Source organism: Tribolium madens, unplaced genomic scaffold (assembly GCF_015345945.1).
Source record: "Tribolium madens isolate multiple individuals breed KSU strain unplaced genomic scaffold, Tmad_KSU_1.1 Scaffold_91;HRSCAF=231;Tcas5.2_LG7, whole genome shotgun sequence".
NCBI lineage: Eukaryota > Metazoa > Arthropoda > Insecta > Coleoptera > Tenebrionidae > Tribolium > Tribolium madens.
The window spans coordinates 18,614,463-18,628,907 of NW_025401063.1; the positions used below are offsets into that span (position 1 = coordinate 18,614,463).

The 14,445-nt window shown below is 29.4% G+C and overlaps 1 protein-coding gene across 1 annotated transcript in view; it reads left to right on the plus strand.

Annotated features, from left to right (window-relative positions):
• The window catches only part of LOC123010736, a 76,797-nt gene that overhangs the window by 560 nt on the left and 61,792 nt on the right, over positions 1–14,445 (plus strand). The gene's annotated exons all lie outside the window — the stretch shown is intronic.

Consider the following 14,445-nt stretch of genomic DNA (forward strand, 5'->3'; position numbering starts at 1 on the left):
ACATATGTATTTTTAAGTAAATTAAATTTTATGTTTTCAGGCATTTTTCCAAACGAATATAACATCAACAATTATTTTTGGTAATATACGGTATATTGATCGAGTGAATTATATTTTATTGTTGTATGTTAAAATTACTAAGAGTATTTAAAATCCTATCATTGAAGATCAACGGCTATAGAATAAATGTCAAATCTTACTATAATGTATGCATACAGAGAGCCCTAGGAATATTAATAAAATAAAATAAACATCACATAGTTGAAAACTTAACTTAAAAAGTTTTTTCAATACCTATATTTTATACTGTTTCTATTGTGAATTTACCCTTACCTCTTATATTGCTGTTAATATGCGCTCTTCTATAAAATACGTCGTCAATCACAACGTTTTTTATAAGTACATAAAATACTTTTAATTTGAACTCAATGCTAAAGAGTGCTTTTATCAACTAATTTCAGTAGATAAAGTAGTTTTTTAAAGTCTAGTAAAATAAAGTAATTTTTATGTACTTGAGTTTGACCAGCATATTCATAGCCAGACACAAGAAATTTTGATAAGTGAGTACAAAGTAAAACGAAATATTATACACGACGATAAAGATTGTTTATCTACTCGTGAAAAAAGTCCACTCGTAACTTCGTCACTCGTAAACTTAACCTCACTCGTAGATAAACAATTTCTTTATCGTCTTGTATAATAAATAACAATTATCTTGGCATTTTGTCAATTTTAACATTTTTTTTATGACAATTTCTGAATTTTATAAAAACTTGGATTAGTGTTAACAAAAAATTTGCAGACAACACAAGTTTTATAGTTTATAAATTTCGGACTATTAAATTCTCGCTCCCCAACGGTTGCTCGAATTTAAAATAAGACATCGATTTTTAAACTGTCTATAAAACTCTTATTGTTTTAATAGCTATAAAAAGATATGTAGGTGGATATTACACAAAAGCTTTTTAATTTTTGAATACGATAAAATATTCGAAATATGTCACTGGTAATATATTCAAATTGTTCTTGCAACATATTTTATTTTTGTCACCATAAATAAAGAAAAAACTTTTCCGACAAATCTACTAATTTGGTATTATTAGCCCTAAAACTAGTTTTTTCATCAGTGTCAATAATTTCTGAGACCTCTCGTATCTATAGTTTAAGAAGTAAGGTAAGTAGATATATGCATATTTTCTCTAGGTACTAAACTTTAAATTGTATCATTTATTTATATAGATAGTTCAAAATATTTTATAGCTGTTAGTACGCAAGTTGAAAATTAAAAAAAAGTTGCAGACATTTATACACTTAATGCTAATCTATCAGTTATTTGGTTTTTAATTCTAAATCAATTTCTTTGATTTGCAAATAGAAAAATGTGTCAACTTACTTACACTATTGTTCATTTGAGTGTTAGATTTTTTTACATAATCAATAGAATGTTTTAAAATGTTATAAAAAGTTTATTATGACTATAAAAAATTCAGTCGATTTGCTTAATTGAATTAACAAATTTATTGGCGGGACCCTTTTGTAAGCAAAAAGGATAATAAAATATGCGGTGAAAGTTTTAGGCAGACACCCAAAGCTCTAGAGCCTATACAACAAATAATATATAGTTGTAAACACGTTTTGGTTGTCTAATTCGCTTTATTTATACTACCCCTAACAGTGTGACGGGAGTTAATTAACATTTCAATAATCCTTTAATATAATAGTTATCAAGTGAATTTAGTTACGGGTTTAATTAAAATATTTACGTATGCATTGTTATTGTTAATTAGGATGTCTGCGTCAAAACTATTTATGTGTACATAATTAAAGCTTTCAGTAATAAATAAACTTCTCTGTTTATTAAATGGCTGAATTATTTTTGCAAATTTGTGAAATTATGTTGTTTCTAAAATTACTTTGCTGAATTATCGTTAAGATTTTTTACTCAAATTCTCTAAAGCTGACGAGAAGAGAGAAAATCGAAATCAGAATCCGGTCTTCGGACCTATCTGAAGCGAGATCTGAAGAGGTCGGCCACCATTCACAATAAGCTCCTTAGGAATCGAATTTCAAACGAAAATATTCTGCCCAATTTATTAAAGTACGATGACAAAGAGATTGCGGTTGCTTTACATTCAGCTTTAGTCTTGTTTCACTTACAAGAATACCGTTTACAGTCAAGTAGTGGCAAAATTCTTTTTTATTTGAATCGTAAATTCGAGTTAAAAAATCTTCGGATATAAATTAAATCGGGTTGCATGTCAAGCGCGTAGCTTTGCCCTCGTTGCCCTGAAAGTAAATTTGAATAGTACGCGCTTGCATTGTTTGCCTTTGGTGAAGACAAATTACGTATTCACTGTCACTATGTCGAGTGACGTTCCAGGTTAAGGCGCGATTTGTTCACGTTTTAGCTGAAAGATAAAGGTTTTAACAAATTACGCGAAAATCATTTCATTTCTCCAAGACCAAGATAGATTTAACAAAACGAACAAATTACTCAATCTAATAATGAAATACCTACTACCTATAATCTTCTTAGGACTTCTATTTCTATTTTACGATAATAAAATAGATAACTTACTTTTTTTTGATAAAAATTAAACAAAATGTAGATAATTTTTAAATTATACTCCCAGCTTTAAAAAACAAAGTTTTGGTAGTAGGTTGTCAAGTGAAAAAATAAAAATTTATGCAAAACTCAAAAGCAAAATTTTTTTTGAAAAACTGTATTTTTAATGGAACTTTACATGTTTATAGTATACAGGATGTGCCAGAATTCGCGCCCCACAGAAAAATGCCATGTAAAGTAAGATACCAGGAACATAGAATAAACGTTAAAAAAATACTATCTAGTAAAAATTTTTGAAATTATGAGAGTTTTTATTAGTCTTTATTTATTTCTAAACTCTATTTTTGGCTTTTATTGGCAAAATTTTTGTACTTTTACTAAATAATTATAAAAAAAAACATATACAAGATCATCAGTATCATTAAATAAAAATAAAAAATGTTAAATCTCAAAAGATAAACGTCAAAATTTTTAGACAGATAGAATTTTTTAAACATTTTTCTCATTTTCTTAGTATCTTATTTTATTTGAAATTTTTCTCTGGGGCGCGAGTTCTGACACAGCCTGTATAGTTTAACCAAAAAACGTTTGGTTCCATACTTTTTATTTATCTGAGCTAGTTATTAGCTCAAAAGCTAGTGATTTTTTATACTAATTTTTATAGTCATCAAATATCAATAAACTGTTTAATTAAAAACGCTACTCAACAGTCAGCAAAATTTTTTAGGTAGATTGATGGAGAAATAAAGTAATTAAATAAGTTAAACTTATTTCGGATTATATTTTTTTTTGATTTACTAAAGTAATATAGGTTCATAAACTTATCACCAAAATAAAGGCGATTTTTAAAAAAAATATGACTGCTGATTATAACTTTAGAGTACATATTATTTGTAGAACCCTAGATAACAAAAAATAAAAATTTGAACTTTACCCTACTGGAAAACCTCTATACAAGGTGTCCCACCTAAAACTTTCAGATCTAATATTTCTATTATTTGCCAACGGATTTTAACCAAATGTAAAACGTAGAGTATTTAGCAGGTAGAATTTAATATCGCATTACTAAAACAACCCTAATCTTCTTCTTCTAGGATCTTCTTGGTATGGAAACGATGAACAAAAACACGATTAGCCCATCACACCAAACTTTTACTTAAAACACAACGCGTTTTAACCTCAAAGTGGTCATCCTCACCTCCTCAGGCGGGCTAATCGTGTTTTTGTTCAACCCTAATCTTTAAAATGTAATTTTAACATGCCTTTTAAAAATGCTAAATGGCTTGAAATTTATATTAAATTGTTAATCGCCAATTATAAATGCCATAAGCAAAAATCTGTTCTTGAAAGAGGTCCCGCTTACAAGAAAAAAAAAACAAAATTGTGTAAAAAGTGGCTGAAGATGCAAAAACATGGGCGGCTATAAAAAAGAACGATAGTACCGAATTTTAATCACGCCTAACTGTCATTTCCACAATGACGTTGATATTTGACGTTAATTGTTTCTGTAACTTTAATAACTTAATTTACCACAGATTTTTAAGATTGTACAAAACGTTACTTGAAGACGTTTTAGAGTTAACTTTGATAAAATTCTTTTAAAAATTAGGTCAAAATTTCAACAACATAATCGACGTCTTTCTGCTGATTGAGACGAGTGACTTAGTTAATTTTTTGTGTAGAGGTCTTTTTTTGTGTTTAACAATACCTGAGTAGTTTCGCTTAATTTTATAAAGTAATCTTAATTAAGTTAATACTTAATCTCCACTTTTTAAGTTGCCTATATTTTAAATTTGATAAAAATCAGTTGACAAATTAGACTCAAAAATCTTACGTGGGACATCCTGTATATAACTTACTGTCACTTACTAGACAAACCTATATGTATTCGATGACTGGGAAAATTGGTACCAAAATAGAATTTGCTGCTCGTAGACTATAATGAATTTAAAAACAAGTTCAAAAGTTTGAGTAAATCCAGTTCGCATTTGTAAAGCTCTGACACAACAAGTGAAATGTTTGAAGATAGTTTGAATGCATTATGCGTAATTGTAGCAATTATTGTAGCTGTATTGGTAATTAGACACTCAATTGCAGAACTTACAGCAAAATTGAATTAATAAAGTTGTAAAACGCTTTTGAAAATTTCAGTCAATTTAAATATGTTATAATTTCAAATTAAATTTGTTTAGTATTTATTAGAGACATTCTGTAAATTATTCAAACATTTGGATACACTACCAGCGCACTCACATACCGCATTCCTCTCGGCTCCTCAGTTTACCACAGGGTTTACAGTCTCACATCAGGAAAACAATTTTGCATTGTTTTCAGTAATAATAGAAGCTTTAAGTGTTTTTTCATAAGTTCTACTAATTTGAGCACTAATTAATTTTTATAGTTTATTTATGCAATATTTTAAAGTGAAAATTCAACGTATATTATTTATATTATTTATATAAAGTTAAACTCATGTTAAATGTTAAAACATTAAAATTTTACTCTTAAATGCAACCTTGAAGTTTCAAAGATAAAGTCGTCTCGAATTATTATTTCGGCTTCAGCAAATATTTTAAAAATTCTCAATAATCTACCACCACATCTACAGTTAAAAAAAAATTCCCGTTATTAGCTCGATTATAACAAAGAGGAAAATGTGACCGACGAAAGGGGTAAACATAAACGCTTCTATAACGGTATATTTATGCACGTTTTTCATATTCGTCTATTATGTTCTCTGCTTATGACAGTGTAATATGCGACGAAAAAGATCATTTTCACACTTTATACATGATGGAGGTATTGATGGTGCGCTCGAAACGAGTTCCATTTGGACGTTATCACAACTAATTTATTGACCCTTTTTACTTCTTCATCATCAATAAAGTTTTAATGTTGTGTTACAAGCGCAACCTTATATTTTACGAGCTTTTTCGTAATAAATTCCTCCGATGCGGTAACAGAGGCCGAAAGTTATATCTCAATTAATTTTGCGAAAAATATGCAAGAACTTGGAAAATCTTGGGAAAACGATTTTGTTGTCATGATAATTTTAGGGGTCTCCTAAACAGAAATGATCTTGGACATTTATTTTATTTGCAAATAACTTTTCATAAATAATTACTTTGCCTACTATTACACATCAAATAAGAGCTTTTTTAATTTTTTCTACTCCCACATCTAAAACACAGATTATCGTATATGTTTCCATGACGCTAAGTGACCTTTTATACACACCTTAACAAGCCGTGACTTATATGCGTATTAGTCACGTTGCTAATAGCAACTGTCATATTAGTCACGGGCTGAAGTTAGCTTTCTATAATTCTCTAATTCTTGCCTCGGCAATTGCTACTTTGCTACCGGAAAAATCAAAAAGTCAGTACGAACGTGCATATAAACTTTTCCAAGACTGGCGTCAAGAAATTAAATAAATTCTTTATCTGAGAATGGGCTGCTTGCATATTTTCAAGATTCTTCGAAAAGAATGAAACCGTCTTCTTTATCGACAGACTACTCAATGTTGCGGATGACGCTTAACCTAAAAAACAATATTGACATATGCAAATATGCCAAATTGTGTGCGTTGCTGAAGGGTAAATCTGATGGTTAAACCTAAATAGTCGAAAACAGCAAATTAAAGAATTCTTATCATCTGCTCCTGATAAGGAATACCTATTTATAAAGATAAACTATAATACCAAATTAAATTAAAATTAAGTACAAATATTTTTTTTTATTTAAGTATTTTTTTGTGGTGATCGTAGAAAAAGTATAGTATGTAACACGTGTATAAACTTCTCTAGACATTCGTTTTATTAAACACTCGCTCCGCTGCGACTCATGTCCAACGTTTATAACACTAGTTACATAATATACTATATTCTACGAGTGTGAGTGTAAATCGGACGCATTATTTCACCGAGTGGTTTATCAATTTATCATTCACGAGGTGGAATAAAGCCTTCGATTTACACTCAAACGAGTTGAATACAACATTTTATTCCTCGAACTAGACTCAACAAGGCTTAAACTTAATTTAAATCTCTTAAAAATAATCTGACGTTTCGTATTGAGAAATGCCAAACAGTTGTCAAAACTTCCTTACACGGGAGAAAAACCGTAAATTTTGACAGTGTCGAAAAATAATAGCTATTAATATAACGAGAATAATTAAGCGATGTATAATAATCGAGGACGAGGCTAGCCGAGTCACCTGCGCATCGTCCGAGATGGTTTAAATCGCTAATATTCAAGTTATATTCAAAGCTTTAATAAATTGTTTATTTTTGTGTGTTCTTATTACAAAATTAGGTGAATTAGAATAAAAGCACTTTTCATTTTTGTTTAAATAAGATAAAACTCTATTTTTTTTATTTTTATTTTTCATTATTTAAAATTTACGTTAGATTTTGAAATATTAAAATAAGATGAAAATCACTCGTCCAACAAGCTGCAAGGGTGCCAACATCAGCCAAAGCATGTAATTTCTCTCGAAAATTGGTTGTCTATCTGCGAAAGATTGAAAAGCATCGTAATAACCTGCAATATAAAATTTTCCCGGAAACGACAATGCCTTCTTGATGGACCCATTGCAAGAGTAAATTGCGGCACGTCCTGCACGAAAAGCAGCTGAAATCGCATATGCAACAAGCCATCCAGAGTGATTCCGGTGGAAAGCTCTTTTAAGTTGTGAGTTGGAGACGTCCTAATTTACCGCCAGTCTTATTGTTCCCTTTGATAATAATTTGGCGGAGATAGTGTGTGAGGGTTCTTACACATGTCACTACCGAGGAACTAATTTCAGCCATTTTCTTATCGCGTCCAATTAGAGGAAACGTGACTTTAACGTGCGTCCGATTTTTCTTTCATGGCGTGGTCGATGAAGTTGTCGTTTTATTGCGGAGGCCGTGACTGATTTAAAACTAATTTAACGACTAATTATGGAATGACATAATCATTGAAGTTTATTGTTGTAGTTGATTAATTACTCATGGACAGTTACAATACGTTAGTCTCGGTGGGTTACCGCCGACTCGCTAACGTCATTATCTTCCCAATAAACTGACATTATGGGGGAATTTCAATACAAATAAATCACGGCCAATATCGTTAATATTCGACTTTATTAACTTTCCCAATTTGTTCGTTGTTTAGATGATTGATTGGAGCTTATAGGTTTAAAATCTACGCAAATATTTTTTCAAATCAAATGCTCTAAAGTGTTCAGCATCGGATATGTGAACTTCTGGAGCAAAATATAAAACTTTGTGTACATACCACTTGCTCAAGTGTTGCAAATATTTGTCTTTAATAAACTAAAGATTAATCAAACAAAAATGATTAAACAAAGTATATTAAAAAACAAGTGTTACAAACACTCTCATTGTGATACGAGTAGTTTTTCACACGAGCCACGCAGTAGCGAGTGTTACAAACACACGAGTATCACAATAAGACGTTGTAACACGCGTTTTTTATACTATTTTTTCTATTGAGCGCATTTAAATTAAATTTATTATTATATTTGACAGTTAAAATTTTAGCATTTGAGGTGTTCGGTACTCACATTGCTCGAAAATAGCTTAAATTGCACTTGTTTAGGTGAAATACATTAAACTGCAACAATTTCCGACTTAAAAATGACAGTTTATGACCAGTAATCACCAAAGCATTGCATAAAATATCGCCAAAAAACAGTGTTACAAAATTGAACTGAAAACAATTTCAGAAAATGCTTATTGTGACAACGAAATAGAGAAAAAATTTTTTTTCATTTTGAGAAAATAATCCTTATTCAAAACCCGCATACTTCTATAACTTGGCTTATTGTGAAAAAATCTATTTGATTCTAGGTTTTTAGTTTTATAACTTAGGAACTTGATCTTAATCTTAATCTTAACGATTAGATTATTCCCTTAGTGGTTTATCAACTTTTCTTAAATGTGTTAGCATTAACCAAAATAGTAACATTTCACTTTTAATAATCAAAAACGTGATCACAAAGATAATTTGTAAGATCTTAAATCCAAGAAATAGTTTACGTTTAGAGTCAAATAAATTTACAAAGGTTAGAAGATAAAAAAACTATCAGTTTTTAAAAGTTATTTCTCAGTAGAATTTTTGAACAGATCTTTTTATTATGTATTTTTACTTATTTACTAAATGGGAGAAATAAGTGTTTGGCTGTGTACCTACCTACATTTTTAAAATTCAAGATTCGGAATTAAATTAGTTGCGATTTTACATATTACCTAAATTATTATTGTTTAGTTTAGTTAGGTAAGATGTAAAGTCGATTTACATAATCTTTAATAGCAATCAACTTTTAAATTGGTCATTAATTTGACCATTTGAATAAAGTAATAAATTAACACTAATAAATTAAATAATTAATTATAACTATGTTATTTATGTCCCCGGATTGGGTTTACAAAAGGAAAACAATTTTTATCTTTGATTTTACCTCAAAGCTGCAAGGGAAAAATATTTTTTGATTCACCTGCTACGTACAAAACGGTAATTCAAACTTCATTATTCCGAGTCAGTAGAAAGAAAAGTTAATTTTTTTCTTGATTTTGAATTTGCAATTTTTTTTCTGCGTTTTAAATCTAATCACATTGGTGGTTTTATTTTTTTGACAATGTCATTTCGGGTTTACGCAAGTTAAATAACATAAATATTTGTGAAAAATATAATTAATAAATGGCAACTCACAAAACAGCTTTAAGGTAAAAAAAAACAAGGTCATTTTTAACAAGAACAAGTATTCAATTAATTAATTAATATTAACAAAGTGACATCGTTCTCAAAAAAATAAAACCACTAACGTGATGAAACCTAAAATGAAGAGAAAAATAAACTTTTGTTTCTACTGACTCAGAATTGTTGAATTGTTCGTTTCAGGTTAAGCAAAAAATGTTATTTCTTTGAAGTTTTCGCGTAAAATCAAAGATAAAATATTTTTTCCTTTTGTAAACTCAATCCGGAGACATACTGTATATTTATTTATTTTTTTATTTTTGGAAAGTCCTCTTTTACAAAACTTTGACATTACTAATATTCGATTAAGAGTTTTGTGCAAAATTTTAAATTTATAATTAGCTTTAGTTTAAAGATATTTTTTTGGTAATATCAAATGAATTTAGTCCAATAAACCGGCTTGTATTGAAAAAAAATTAAATCCATTTGAAAGGAAAAGAGAAACTGGGAACTATATTAACGATCCACTTTCCAGAATAAATCATCGATGCTCTTTGAAAAGAAGGTCGTTTTAGTAGGGTAGTGGTAAACTCGAACAATACAACAATACTAAAGTGTGAGAATTTATAACGCCCTTCTTGTTATCTTATTACTGGATAAAATGTCATAACTCTGGTTCAGGAAACTACAATTGCCTTTGAGATTTAGTCTAGATAAAGTATAGTGCTATTTAATTAGTTAATTCCTGGTCACACAAGAAATTTACTGGCTTATGTTTCGTTTTTATTGTTACAAACTTAAACAGTTTCCGTTTTTATTGTTACAAACAAAAGTTTCCTATGAACATGAATCAAAAAATGTTACGTAAGCGAGCTACACCCTGAAAGAGATGCGTTTTTAATGGAGTTTTCCCACTATTGCAGAATAGATAAAATTACAAAAGTTGGTACAGCTGAATACTTTTAAACACCTGAACAAATTTAAAGATCAATTGTCGAAATTTTTAATCACGGGTGTCTTAAACAGTGAAACAAATTTAATTTTTACTTTTTATCCTCTTTATGGTTCGTAAGTACGGTAAGTTGTATCGAAAAAATACAAGAGATTTTTTTTGTGAATACCTAACTATGGAATTTAGAACTTGGTGGCTGAAAGTGGCAAGAATCAATACCCAGAATAGTACTTTTACCCTAAACCTCTCCAGTTTAGGACGCTCCTGAGTAAAAATTTTTGGCATTTACCTTTGAATTCGTTTGGGTGTATAAAGGTTATCAGTTCTACCAAATTTTGTAATTTTATCTGCAATGGTTGCTGAAATAATGGAAAAAAATTATTAAAAGATGTACCCCTTTCAGGGGATGTAGCTTCCTTATTTAATTTTTTTTGACACATGTTTATAGGAAACTTTTATCTTAAAATTGAATATTCTATCACCTGTTTAAATTTGAAACAATAAAAACGGAGCACCCTGTATTTTAATTATTTTTCTTAATATTAAGTAATGATTAGAAAACAAATTTTAAAATTGAATGATTAAAAAATAAACGTAATTTTTTTTTTGCCCGTGTTGAAGTATGTTCGTCCTACGCTTGAAAAAGGAAAAACACAAATATTCGTAGACAGTAAAAATGTTGATTTGCTTTGCCTCCAGGTCTTTTAAATGGAAATCTGTGGTTCCAATTGGAATTTTCCTCTGCAATGAAACTTAACTAAAGCAACTTTGTCAAACTATTTAAAAAGCTACTTTTTTGTTTCTCTTTCTTTATTAAATAAGATAAAGTTAATGTCGTTGTTTTAACAACACACAATCTCTCCATTAATCTAAAATTTGCTCCACTCAAAAGTTTGTGTGTATAAGTTTAACGTCTTAATTCACCAAGCCAGTACACAAGACGCCCTCTTCAACCTAACCAATTGCTTCGTGATTGTTAAATTTGGTGGAAATACGTGTTCAGACATCTAAGCCAGATTACGCTTCTGATTCTGGATTAACTTCAACCAAATTGAATTGCAAAAAGCTTATAGAAAACTAGTATTAAAGAAAAATTATTTAGTTGGAAATTTTCGGGTTAAATTGAAACTGTACTATAAAGTAACAGTTCCTCCCAAAGCAAAATACAGTTAAGAGAAATGTTAAATTTGTGTTATTTGCTTTGTTGTAAATTTCAAATAATCTATAATCGAGTGAATACAAAGATGTTTTCTTTCATCTGTGCTATTACAAAAAATGTTAAATTCATGTTATTTTCAAAAACATTAATTTATACAGAGTGTTCTGTTTTTATTGTTAAATATTTAAACATGTGTTAAAATATTCAATTTTATGAATAAAGTTTTCTATGAACATGTATTAAAACATGTTATGTAAGCAAGCTACACCCCCTGATAGATATGCGTTTTTAAATAGGGTTTTCCCACTATTGCAGAATAGATAAAATTACAAAAGTTGGTTTAGCTGATAACCAGAGCGAATTCAAAGATCAGTTGTCAAAATTTTTAATCACGGGCGTCTTAAATGGTAAAACGAATTTAATTTTTAATTTTTATGCTGTAACATAAATTTTTGCACGATCGAACGCTTTTAGTTAGTTACCGCGTTTGTTTCGAGATGTATGTTGTATTTACTGGTTTATATGATAAACAAAACGATAAGTAATTTACTTACCGTTTTAGAACGGTAAGTAATTTCAAACAATTATCAGATAAAATCTACAAAACATTTAGCGCTAACAAAAACTTGCTGAATTCAACATAAATCCTCCGGCGTCTTCAATAGTTTATTTTTCAGTAATTTTTTCACTAATTTCACAACTCTTTTCTTCATACCAGCTTTTAAAAATTTTATAGGCATTTTCATATCGAAATCTTGATTTTTCAGGAATTAGTGATGAACCACTAATGTCCCAAGCTTGTTTGATTTACACTGTCTACACCGTCGGAGTCTGAATCAAACATTTTTCTTGAGAAAACTCATGAAATGTTCCAAGCTGTTTTTTTTATTTTTTCAAACTATCAACAAACTTTCGTCTAGGCAACATCAACCTCAGCTATTCTTAACAATAATTCATCCAATTTATAACAATTCGTGAAACACCGTGGCGACACTTTAGGAAAAAATGAAATTACACAGTTGACATTTTTATTCAAAAAAGTTATTTAGATTTTACTCTAAAACGGCAAGTTGTATTGAGAAAACGCAAGGGACCTCTTTTTTCTGAAAAACTGTGGAGTATAGAATTTTGTTGCTGAAACTGGGAAAAACCAATAGCCAAAATAGTTAGGATACTTTTTACAGCGAAAAACTACTGAATACAAATTTTTGTTTGTATCAAAAATAAAACTGATAAATGATTATTATTTTCTAGTCATAACAACTTTAATATTATTTATATTTTTTTATTTTTTACATATGGGTTTCTGATTGATATAAAGGGTGTTTCACACAACTTTACGAGGCTTGCGCCTAATGTATGCACCAAAATATATAAAAGTCACAAAACACTAGACACAAAAAATACACATTCAATTATTTAACTTTTGGAAACCCATGACAGTAGTTGTCAAACTAATCACTGTTTCATTAATAGTCATAAACTGCAGTTTTTCAGAAACAATTATCATTTGTTCTATCAAGAGACGGCATGAATATGATTCTAGTTTATCTATCTTAATCACCGCTAACTAAAAATGTTGTAATTTTTTAAATGATGAACAAACTAGACAAGATTATCCAATTTTTCAAAATTTGTAATCAAGTTCGTATCGGAATATGTATTATTGATTGCATCTTACAGGCGCAGGCCTCGTAAAACTATGTGAAACACCCTGTATATTTTAATTGGTAACTATAATCTTTTAAAACTCGTTTTTTTCAAAACAAACTTTTGTTTCGAGAGAGAAAGAAGATTGAAGATCGCTTTCATCAACCAGTATTTTAAGAGAAGTCTTTTTCTCACCCGAGGATAACTGTCTTGTGGTCGAAACACGTGATGTGTTAATACTAAAATTTTGGCGTTCTTAGAAAAACAAACATTAACATTCATTCGACACCAAGAAGAATCAACAAGAAGGTGACTTTAAAATTGCAAGAGTACTTATTCCTTTATCTTTTTAGTACTCGATTACCTATTTCTAGAGACACTTTGTATCATTCAATAACAATAAATTTGTCATTAAGTAAATGTTTTATATTGCACTGTTAAAATTTCAATTGATAAGTGATTTTAATTAATCGAAAACTAAAACATTTACCAAGAGAAAAGTTCATTGTTTCTGCAACTTTCCTCATTTTTAATCGGAGTCATAAAGTACAAATTCAAACAAATCTCTTCCAACAGGAGAAAAATTCCATTAAATCTCAGAAACTGTGACGCTAGAATCAAAACTGTTTACTTTCATTCCCTTAGTTTAAAACTTATTACTCAACTTAATCAAATCTACAGTTTTTTTAAGTAAAAAACAGACAATCTTGCACTGCTTATTGAAATCTCTGAATAAATAATCTCAAAACGTTCCTGCTCTTTTTCCATTTATGTTTTTTATTTCTCATTTCAAATAAAAGAAAGTAAGCTTTACTTTTGAAACAAAAATTATCTAGAAAAACAGGTCTCCCGGCAATGATTACATTAAAAATCGAAGTCTTTCTATAAATTTTAAATAAACCGCGCTTTTACCGGGGCGAAACGACCAAGATTTATTGCCGTTTTATTAGAAGCTTACGATTCAAGTGAGGTACGTTGCAATAACGCATAAAGCTTTAAGTTGCAACATTTCATGCACCAAACTTGGGCACGAAGAACACTTTTATGGCTTTTCTTAGGTACATTAACTTAATTTAATTTCAGGCAATTTGCATAAGATTAGTGGCTAATGTTTTAGCATATACCTAATATTCATGTTGTTTAACAGTTTATTTTATTATATCGCGTGTTTCAAAAATGTGTGGCATAATTTTAACCACGAATACCCCTGTACAAATGAGAATAGAGAGCACAGTATTTACTGACCTAACTCAAAAAATAGAAAAATTACAGCTTTCCAAAAATCGGTATGGAAAATGATTTTTTGGAAATATTTTTGTTATCGTTTACCCGATTATTATGAAACTTTGCATGTCAAGGGACAAAAAGACACTCTTTGATATGGTGTAAATGGAAGTCTTGTAAAACCTATAGATT